We start from the raw sequence: 11,748 nt of genomic DNA on the forward strand, positions 1-11,748 counted from the left end.
TGTTTTGTAAAGGAGGAAGTGAGTCATACTACTTTGCTGATGGGGAGACACAGGAATGGCCTATATACTTTTGACCCATCCCAAATTGGACCTATCTACTCCACCCCAAACCAGGCCGAGACACTCAACTGTTTTTAGCAGAACCATTTTCAACTCAGCAACACCATTAGTGATTCTCCTAAGTCCAAGTGTACCTTTGTTGCTACTTTGAATAACACTTCTGTCACTATGTCAAATTGTTTTAAATGTAATACCAATGTTCAAAATAATTTCACCTTGTGGCATAATAGACTAGGACACCCCTCAGAGAAGGTTGTTCAAACCGTTCTCAAATCTTGTAATCTTCCTACTGTTAATAAAGAATCTCAGTTTTCCATTTGTTCAGCTTGTTGTCTTGGAAAAATTCATAAGTTTCCCTTTCCCAAAGCATCCACCACTGTCATTTCTGAGCCATTGCAACTGGTTGTCTCTGATTTGTGGGGACCATCCCACACAACATCCTTTAATGGCTATAAGTACTATATACATTTTGTGGATGTTTATTCGAGATTCACCTGGTTGTATCTCTTGAAAAACAAATCCGATGCTTTGAAAACTTTTCAACACTTCAAAGCTGAAGCTGAGTTACAACTTGGCAAGTCCATTATAACTGCAAACCGATTGGGGGGTGAATATAGATCCTTTACAACCTTTCTTGCTGATAGTGGGATTCATCATAGACATCCTTGTCCCACTACTCATCAACAAAATGGTTTAGCTGAACGAAAACACAGACACATAGTTGAAAATGGTTTAGCTCTTCTTGCTCAAGCCTCATTACCCCTTAAATTTTGGGATGAAGCATTTAGGGCTGCTGTCTACATTCATAATAGGCTTCCTACACCCTTATTACATGATAAATCTCCTTTGGAAACCTTGTTTCACACTAAGCCTGACTACACAACCTTTAGAACTTTTGGGTGCAAATGCTATCCTAATATCAGACCTTATAACAAGCACAAGCTTGAATTCAGATCAGCTCCCTGCACTTTTATGGGTTATAATCTTAACCATAAGGGTTACAAGTGTCTAGATCCCAAGGGTAGGCTATACATTTCGAGAGATGTTATTTTTGATGAGTTTTCCTTCCCTTTTGAGCAAGATGTCATCCATCACACTGCTAGAAAAATCCCCGACTTTCCTCCCTGTGTTTCAGCATTGATCCCTGTATGTTCTCACTTAAAACAAATGTACACCTATGCTGATCTTGTCTCCCCAGGACTAAACTCGACTACTGTTTTTCCCAGCACTTCAGATAATATTGACCATAATGCTTTTATTGATTCACTTGTGCTTGATCAGTGTAATCTTGATGCTCATAATTTGCACACAGCACAGCCAAATTTTGTTGCTACAGGTGGCATATCTGGTTCAGGTGGTTCAGGTGATTCACTTGTGCCTGATCCGTGTAATATTGATGCTAACAATTTGCACACAGAACAGCCAAATTTTGTTGCTGCAGATGGCATGTCTGGTTCAAGTGGTTCTGCAACACCTCTCACTGAACCAAATACTTCAGTAACACCTGATACCAGATCTGTACCAGGTGCTGGCTCTCCTGAAAATGGTGCTGTTGTCACTGCTAGTTCAACATCACAGCAGGTTCATGAACCCTCAGCTACCAGGCCTGCTACTGCCACTCACACCAGACCTGCTCCAGACCCTAGATCAGCACCAATTTTCTCTTCTCCAGCAGCCTTACCTCTCTTAGTTGGTTGTCTAAATGCCCCAGGAAGAAATAATTCTCACAAAATGACAACCAGGTCTAAGCTTGGAGTGTTTAAACCTAAAACACTCATGGCCTTGAGAGAACCTACATCCCTTAAAGAGACATTACAACAAGAGCATTGGAACAATGCTATGGGAGATGAGATTCTTGCCTTGGCAAGAAATAAAACTTGGGTTCTTGTTAGATTACCCGAAGGGAGACAAGCCATAGGGTGCAAGTGGGTCTATAAGAGGAAGGAAAACCTAGATGGTAGTGTGCTCAAACATAAAGCAAGGTTGGTTGCCAAGGGATTTCACCAACAAGCCGGCTTCGATTTCACAGAAACTTTCAGCCCCCTTGTCAAGCCTGTTACAATTAGAGTTGTGTTGACTTTGGCTTTATCCAAAGGATGGTCTGTCAGACAACTGGATGTCAACAACGCCTTTCTCAATGGTGATCTGCAAGAGGAAGTTTACATGACTCAACCACCAGGTTTTGAGATTCCTGGGCAAGAACATTTAGTGTGCAAACTAAACAAGGCTCTTTATGGACTCAAACAAGCACCTCGAGCTTGGTTTGAGAAGTTACAACACAGCTTGACCTCCCTTGGTTTCATCTCTTCCAAATCTGATCACTCACTGTATATTAATCATTCTTCCAACTCAACAACACTAGTTCTAGTGTATGTTGATGACATTCTAATAACAGGGAGTGATGAGATAGCTGTAACCAAATTGATCACCACACTCAACAATCAATTTTCCCTCAAAGATCTTGGTCCTCTTAGATACTTTTTGGGAATTGAGGTCACCTATACAGAACATGGGATTCATCTGTGTCAAACCAAGTATGCAAGAGACTTGTTAATCAAGGCCCAAATGCTCGGATCTAAACCTTCTCCAACTCCCATGACTAGTGGCCTTCGCTTATCAGCTCACGAGGGGGAACCGATTGGAAATGTTCAGATGTATAGATCTATTGTAGGTGCTTTACAGTACCTTACAATTACAAGACCCGAGCTATCTTTTAGTGTCAATAAGGTGTGCCAATTCATGCAAAATCCCTTGACTACTCATTGGCAAGCTGTAAAGAGGATACTTCGATATGTTAGTGGCACAATGAGCCATGGACTTCACTTTACTAAACCAGCCTCTTATGATCTTACTGCCTTCTGTGATGCTGATTGGGCTTCAGATCCAGATGACAGGAAGTCCACTTTTGGTTTTGCTATATTCTTTGGTCCAAATTTGATTGCTTGGAAAAGCAAGAAGCAACAAACCATTTCTCGGTCTAGTACAGAGGCAGAGTATAGGAGTGTTGCTAATGTCACAGCTGAACTCACTTGGCTCCATTATCTGTTTTCCGAGCTTCACATACAGTTTGTTCAGCCTCCTACTGTGTGGTGCGATAACCTTAGCACTATAATGCTTACACAGAATCCGGTTCTACATGCAAGAACAAAGCATATAGAATTGGATCTGTATTTTGTTAGAGAGAAGGTTATGAATCGAATGATACAAGTCAAACATGTTGCAGCCATAGACCAAATAGCAGATGGGCTAACTAAGGGCATTTCCAGCCAACGATTCTCGATCTTTAGAAGCAAACTCACAATTGAAGACCTTTCAATTATGAGTTTGAGGGGAGATGTTAAGACTGTTAATGAGAATTAGTTAGTCGGTTGAGATGTATTGATTGAGTTGGTTAGTTAGTTAGCTACTGTTAAACATTCTGTTATTAGTTTGTTATGTCAGCATGTATAAATGTCTTGTATCACAATTGATTCAATGAGATCTTTCTTTCCTTCTCCACTCTTTCTCTGTTCTTTCTCTCTTCCCTTTTTCCTCTTCTTTGTTCTGTCTTTCATGGTTTCAGATTACAGGTTCTAATGGCACAGAGGTTTAACACGTTCAAACTAAATCAAAAAACTTGACAAAAAATACAAACAAAAAAAATTGACAAAATTATAAACCACCCAATCTGTTAATTGGGCAGGTTGAAAATAAGTCCAACCCGCCCAACCCAACTAGTAGTTTTCTACTTTTTTCACATTTCACTTGTATTATATATATTAGTTAGAAGTTACGTACCGATGCACGTAAATATTAGTTTTATTTAAAGTTTAGTTTTTTTTTTATTTAGATTGTATATAAAGGTATGATCATGCGAATGATTTGTTTCATTAAAGTAATATTTGTGCTATTATAATTGGTTGGTAAAATATAATTGGGTATATATAAATCATGACAAAATAATACTTATTATTTACTTATAGAAAATTTGGAGGAACAAGATATAAGTTTTGCAAAATTTAAAGCAAACATTATGTAACAAAAATTAAAGAAAATGTGCGATCTTAAAATAGAAGAAAAAATTATTAAAAACAGTCTTAATATATGAAATATTATTAGAAAAACTAAAAAGAGTATAGTAAAACTTTTTCCTAATCTTCCATTGGTTCAGCTGCTTGAATGGTGAATTGATTGTACTTTGAACTCATTGTTCGGTTTTGATCTACATACAACTGTATTCTCCATTTTTTGGCTAATAATTGCTCCGTAATTTTTTGGACAAACAACCTAGGTTTCTGTAAAAATAATTTGTAATAAGATTTATTATACTTCTATTTATGAAAATGGATAAATTTTAGATATTTATTTTTGTATATTTACCTCGTCCGAATATGACTTTAGTTGAACTGCAGTACATGAGAATATGTTTTCTGCAACATCTCCGAACATCACAGCATCCAACAACTCGATACCATCGTCGGATGTACATATGTCTTTGAACTAATAATTTATACAGAATATATAACGGTTAGTATAAAATTTTTGTTTTATTTAAGATCTATCTAAGTGGAACTATATGCAACTGAATAAGGTAGAGTGTAAAAAATAATTTCCAAGTTTTTAGGCAGTAGTTGAATTGTATAATATTTTTTCTTTTCAAGTTAACGATTGAAAAGAATATTTAAAAAAAAAAATTATTTGAATAATTTATAAAATACGATTGAAAAGAATATTTTTTTTATTTTTTATTTGAATAATTTTTATTCTGTTAAAGAATGGTATATTTGAATAAAACCTAATATAAAAATTAGATACCTTCAAATGCTGATATTTGAAGCTATACCTTCAAGATTTAGAAAGTTGTGCAATAACTAAAACCATTTTGTTTAGCATAGCCTATAAACTATTAACTTGTCAAATATTTGGCACGAAGTAATATATTTGTAACCTATTTCAATTTATAATCAAATGTGTTTACTGGCTTATAGAAGAATATAATTAATTATTATAATAATTATACCTTTTCTGCTAGACTGTGACTATCAGTGGCTTGGCCCCTCCTGGCTCTAACATGAACAACCTCCTTTAGTTTCTCTTCTACTTTTATTGTATTGTTTTTCACTCTCTTCCCTTTTCTAGAATCCTGCAACTAATTAAAAACATTTAATGTTGAAACGTAAAAATAAAAATGTAACGTTAATTTACATATATAGAATAATATCGATATAGATATATAAACAAAGTGGTTACATTTTTCTTCTCAACCCCAACAAGTTGAGAGACTGGACGAGAAGAGTTGCCTGAGTTGCACTCAGAGGCATCCAAATTGGTCATGAGTGCCTTTCTCTTTCTGCATTCATGAGATATCTCATTTGTATTCTCACTAACAGTTGGTTGATGATGATGATGATGATGATGACTATAAAAGCCTACCTTAGCTCCTGAAAATGGTTAAGAGCACACTATAATCTAAACACAAAGGTATAGTCACTCAGTAAAATCAACATCATTTTATCAGATATACAATCAATTCATGAGCATAGCAACAAAATTTTAAGCATCAGTCTGAAGAAACATTATTCAGACCAAAACTTCACAAAGGCCCATATTGGGTTGCCTTCTGGTTTTCCAGGGTTCTTAGAGGCCCCTCCCCAAGATTTACTGCGAAAGATAAAAATGAACAAATGAATAAGTCCAAATGAGGCAGTTAGAATTACCTAATTTTTTTAATAGAACAAGGATCACTAATCACTAAAAAAATTAAAATTGAAATTATTTTATATTATGAGATTTGAAATTACTTACAGATTGATTCTATCTAAAGTTTGATTACTTCCTTTCTGGGACTGGCCCACTTGTTGAGCATCAACTTCATTTTCATTCAGCTCCGTCTCAGTTTTCAAATGCTCAGATTTACAAACACTCTTGTCAATATACATCACATTGATGCCATTTAGAACGTTTATAGCCTGTAAATGCATTCACAAACACAACTCAATAAATTATAAATAATTACGGAAGAAAGAATAGAAACAAGCAGTACCAATTATCTTGTTCAAATATTTTAATGTATCAATATTTACTTAAACAAGACATTTTGTGAATCTTGACTCTTGAGTGTCAAAATTATTAAATGATGTAGCGATGACATAACATACTTCACCAAAAGCCTACGTTAGTTCCTGAAATTTGGTTCTTCATTACTTCCATGGTATTCATCCGTTATTATTTGAGATCCATTTGATAATTGTGTCAAATGATATTGAGGAGCTATAGCAATTGAACCCAGTGGATATTCTTCCAACTGATTGGTGCTTTTACCATCTCCACTTAACTTTGCAGGACCTAGAACCCTATTTTCTGGGATTATATGCCTGACGATTTTCTTGTACTGTGTAGAAAGACCCACCCACCTCCTTGTGGGTAAGATTAAGTGATGGAAAACTTCCATTGTTTAACGTCTGATACCTGAAAAATCACCCAGAAAATGAGAAATACAAATTTTTAGTTAGCTATTTCTTAAAATTTCAAGTCAGTAGAATTCGTATAACATCCAAAAACACAATTCATGTAAAATTCTATAGCAAACATTTAGCACTTACTCTATAATGCAATTACAAACCCATTACTCCTTTCTCAAATAACCAATTCACATGTATTTAGACAATGTCGTAAGTAGAAATGCAAATACAATAACAAATTTAATTATTTATTTTAAAAAAAATATCAATTCAGAAATTTGGACATCAATGAAAAAAAAAATCATTGAGAAGAAAGAAATTACCAAAAAAAAAAAACTAAAGAAAAGCCTTGCTTAGAGAGCGCAATGGAAGAAAATAGCGGTATCGACTCTGTTTAAACCCATCCCATATCTTTATCAATTTAGGCAAATATCAGTTAGTATTGGGCACACCGAGGAACTCTGTATCAATGAAATTTGGGCCATCGATCACAATATCAAAGGCTGAATCAAACATTCGCAGCAGTTCGGTTGATCCGGTACCGGAGAAAACTAACTATATGTTATAATAAGCAGAAGATCTCATGAATCGTCAGGGAATTTTCACCTCCGATCAAGATCTTCAAATTTCTGCGATTGGAATTTCTGTTGTAGGGAGTGTTTAAAGGGTATATCAATTGATGTGGAATGGGTAAAAGTTGTTTGGGATTGGGATTGGGATTGGGATTGGGATTGAGAGTGAGATTATGGCTAGCTTTAGGGTCATTTGAAAAGAATCGTGTGAAGAAGGGGATGGTTAAAGGCGTTAAAAGAAAACGTTTTAAAAAAATAGTGGATGGTTCTTTTGGGGTTAAATTTAACAGAATATTCTTTTATTTGAAAAGTATATTCTGTTAAACCAAGAAATGTCGTTAGATAGGTACTTTTAATATATAAAGATAATATATTTTATTTTTATATTTATTTATTATTGTAGCTTGTAGTACTAATTGCATTTATCTTTATATTTATATAATTTGTTTTAGCATATATATGTATAGGTATAATTAGGGGTGTTCATCAAACCACTTAAACCGCCCGCACTGCAAAAAAAAATGCAGTTTGAAATTCTTTGCGGTGCGGTCGCGGTTTGATTTTTTCTTAAACCGTGCGCGCAGTGCGGTTTGCGGTTTTGAATTTTTAATATGCGGTTCAAACCGCACTGCACCGCATATTATAAAAATACCAATTTTTATATTTATTTAGGTCCAATATGTGAATGCCCAACTTAAGTCCACTAATTATTGTATTGTTGAAACTTGAAACTTTTTTTTTCATATTTATTTTTAAGTCTTAGGGTATTTTTGACAAGTGTTGCTCAAACTTTATTGTAGTTGTAATAGTTTAATTATTTAATGATAGTCCAAACCGCATCACACCGTACAATTTTTTGCGGTGCGGTTTTTGTAGTTTTTTAATTTCGCGGTACGGGTGCGGTTTTTGAAATTGAAAAAACCGTATGTGCGGATTAGTTTAAAAAAAATAGTAAAAAACTGCATTACCCGCACCGCGAATAGTCCAATGTGGTTTAATATAAATGTACTAGGTAAACTAGATAAAATGACATATTGTTATAAGCAATTGGGAGTGATGTTAGAGTTGCCTTTAGTTGTTGGGCTATGGTCACTGGTGGCGAGATGAGACTTGAGAGAAAACGTGGCTTTGGGTTTTGTCCGTGTCGTTTAGTAATGTATTCACATTTTTTTGCGTTTTGTCTTTTAAAAATTAAACTTCTTCACTTCAAATTCTCTTGCTCTCTTTTTATTATTTAAGGGTTCGTTTGGTACGCCGTATAAGGATCGTATTGTATTAAATAATAAATAACACTGTGTTTAGATTAAGCAATGTAGGGCTCGTTTGGAACGCCGTATTAGGTCGTATTGTATTGTATTGTATTATATTGAATTGTATTTTATGCAATATTTTTATGTAAAACTATATGTAGTATTAACTTTTATGGACACCTAAATATATAATATTTTATTATAAATTAAATTTTAACATAGTATTATATAAAAATATGATATATAATCCAATTTAATATAATACAATACAATACAATACGACCTAATACGACATTCCAAACGAGCCCGTAATGTATTAATTATTACGACCAATTTTTTTTAATACAATGAATGTTGTATTATTTAATACATAATAAATAGTTTGTATTAGCTTGTATTATAATATTTACAAATAATTTGGAGTCAACACCAATCTCCGACCCGGACCCGAACTTAGACCACGGACCCGGACCCGAACTCAGACCACGGACCCGGACCCGGACCTGGACCCCAGACCCAAACCCGGACATGGACCCCGGACCCAGACCCAGACCCGGATTAGGACCCCGGACCCCAGACCCTGACCGAAACCCGTACCCGGACCCAAACACGGACCTCGGACCCGAACCTAGACCCGAGACTCGGACCCGGACCCCAGCCTGGATTCTAGACCCCAGACCCGAACCTAGACCCCAAACCCGGACCCCAGATCCGGACTCGGTCCCGGACCCCGGACCCGGACTCGGTCCCAGACCCCGGACTCGGTCCCAAACCCGTACCTAGACCCAGACCCGTCATTGGTATTGGAATCGAGTGTATTAAAAATATATTATAACTTTACATAATCAATTAATACAAGTCAATACCAAACATTGTATTGTATTAAATAATGCTAATACAATACAATACAACACAATCCAATACAATACAATACAATATAATACATTACAATACGGTGTAACAAACGAGCCCTAAGTAAAAATTCATTCGCCAGTCATTATTATTATTAGTATTATTTAATATCGTGCTCTACAAATAAAAATTTAATTAGTTACTAACTAATCAATCAAAATGTATGGATGTATAAATGGAATTCTCTGCTTCAAAACTTTCTAACAAAAGACATCCTATCTTATATATGACAATATAGTTAGTACTTGATCGACTATATATTTATATAATCATTTTGATTAATAATTTGTTAAAATGTCAATGGTGTTCGATTGTAACAGATTTTGACATTTTTATTTATTTGTTTATGTTTTTCTTGCTTCCAAAGTTAACATAATAACTAATAATACATCTTCCATCCTCTATAAATTTTTAAAATATTACTACTTGAATAATATTTTGATTGTTATTTCCACAAACAAATACAAAAATATAATATACCAATTTCGATAAAACTGAAAAAATGATTATATTATTTTACAGAGCTTCGTTGATAGGCTTAATTACTAGTTACTACATTTTTTTACCAACCAAATGATCTCCATAACTTTGTCCTTACCTAATAATTGACTTTTTCTATCCCTTTCACCTCTATTCTTTTTTATTTTTCTTTATTTTTATAAGATCATAAAAAATGACATGTATATGCCTTACCATCATCCTATTATAATGCATATATAAAAATAACATAACAAAATACTCCAAGAAAATCTATAATATATATTAGGAAATGTTGGAAGAAGTACTTTTGTCTTTCTCATTCTAGAAAAATCTATTTTATTTGGATTATTCTATAGCTTACAGCCTACAATGCATTTTCTCCATCTAAAGCAAGCATTATAACTATTATTTTATAAATATATAGTTTGAACAATGAACATTTCATTGAAATATATGCTTTGAATTAATAAATAGTATTAACCTTTCGGTTTTCCTATAAAGAAAAGAAAATTGCCCATTGTTACTTTTGATCTACCGAATATAAAAAGTGTCTCCCTTTAAGAAAGAAAAAGAGAGAATTTCTTGGTGTGATGTGATGCTCTCCATAAAAAATAATGTTTTATTTAGTTTTTTTTAAAAAAAAATAAAAATAAATAATTCAATGCACTTTTTAAAAGAGGTGTACCTATATATTTTTATCTATATTGGTATGAGGAAGTATATTTAATCTAATTTTTTTTTATATCGTGTAGACTATATTATTTATTTAAGATACTCTGTAAAATTTTGAGAAATTCAAAAAAAAAAATTAATATGCCAAAAATAAAGTTAAAATAGTTTATTGCACGAGTAACTCTTTTATTTTAGAGCATTTTTAATAAAGATGCTATGAAGGATACTTGATAACATAGATATATTTTTAGCATGTTTTAATTGATGCTTATCATTAGAATAAAAAAAGAATACCATAAATGAATGTCATACCATAATATCTTTTACATCTTCTCTTTTTTATTTTTTATTATTATTTTATCATAGTGAGAAAAATTATTTATTTAATATATATTAAATAATAATCTAATAATATTTTAATAATTTTTAGAGATGTTTATTATTAGATTATTTTTTAACAAAAAATATCAAAAATGATATAAAAGAGAGATAAAATAAAATAAAATATTTTTAAGTGATGTAAAAGTTTTTGACACTCTTAAAAATACTATTATTAGAGATGTTTTTATCCGTGTGTGAAATAAATTATTAAATAATATTTTTTATATTGTAAGTTATTTTAAATTTCTAATAAATTTATAATATATCTTAAATAATTATAAATGGGAAATTTGATTTTCTATACTTAGAAAATCAAAAAAAAATTTCCCTAAACCAAAAATTTAAAACCTAAAAAAACTATTCCTTTTTTTTCAAAACCCCAAAAATACCCCCCTCACAATATTCTCTCTCTCTGCATCATCTCTCTCTCCCTCTATCTCACCCCAACCGCCCACCCTCACCCGAACCACCCTCACCCACCCACGTCAACCCCAACGCCGATCACCACCCTCACCCCCGTCGACCACGACCCCAACCCCAACCCGAAAGAGCAACCCCAGTCCGACCCCAACCCGTCCGACCGTCTCTGAAACTTTTTTTTTTTTCCTGCGATTTGAGAGAGGGAAGAAGACAGAGGTCCGATGGTCGGACCTTGGGGTCCGATGGGTCCGACCAATTGGACCCATCGGACCCCAAGGTCCGACCGTCTTTTAAATTTATTTTTTTTTTCTGCGATTTGAGAGAGATAGGAAGAAAGAGGTTCGATGGTCGGACCTTGGGGTCCGATGGGTCTCGGACGGGGTCCGACCGTCTTTTAAATTTTTTTTTTTCCTGCGATTTGAGAGAGAGAGGGGAAGAGAGAGGTCCGATGGTCGGACCTTGGGATCCGATTGGTCGGACCCCATCGGACCCCATGGTCCGACCATCGGACATGGGGTGTGGGATTCTTGGGACCGGCCGAGATAGAGAGAGAAAGAGAGA

The sequence above is a fragment of the Cannabis sativa genome, chromosome 2 (genome assembly GCF_029168945.1).
Source record: "Cannabis sativa cultivar Pink pepper isolate KNU-18-1 chromosome 2, ASM2916894v1, whole genome shotgun sequence".
In the NCBI taxonomy this organism is placed as follows: Eukaryota; Viridiplantae; Streptophyta; class Magnoliopsida; order Rosales; family Cannabaceae; genus Cannabis; species Cannabis sativa.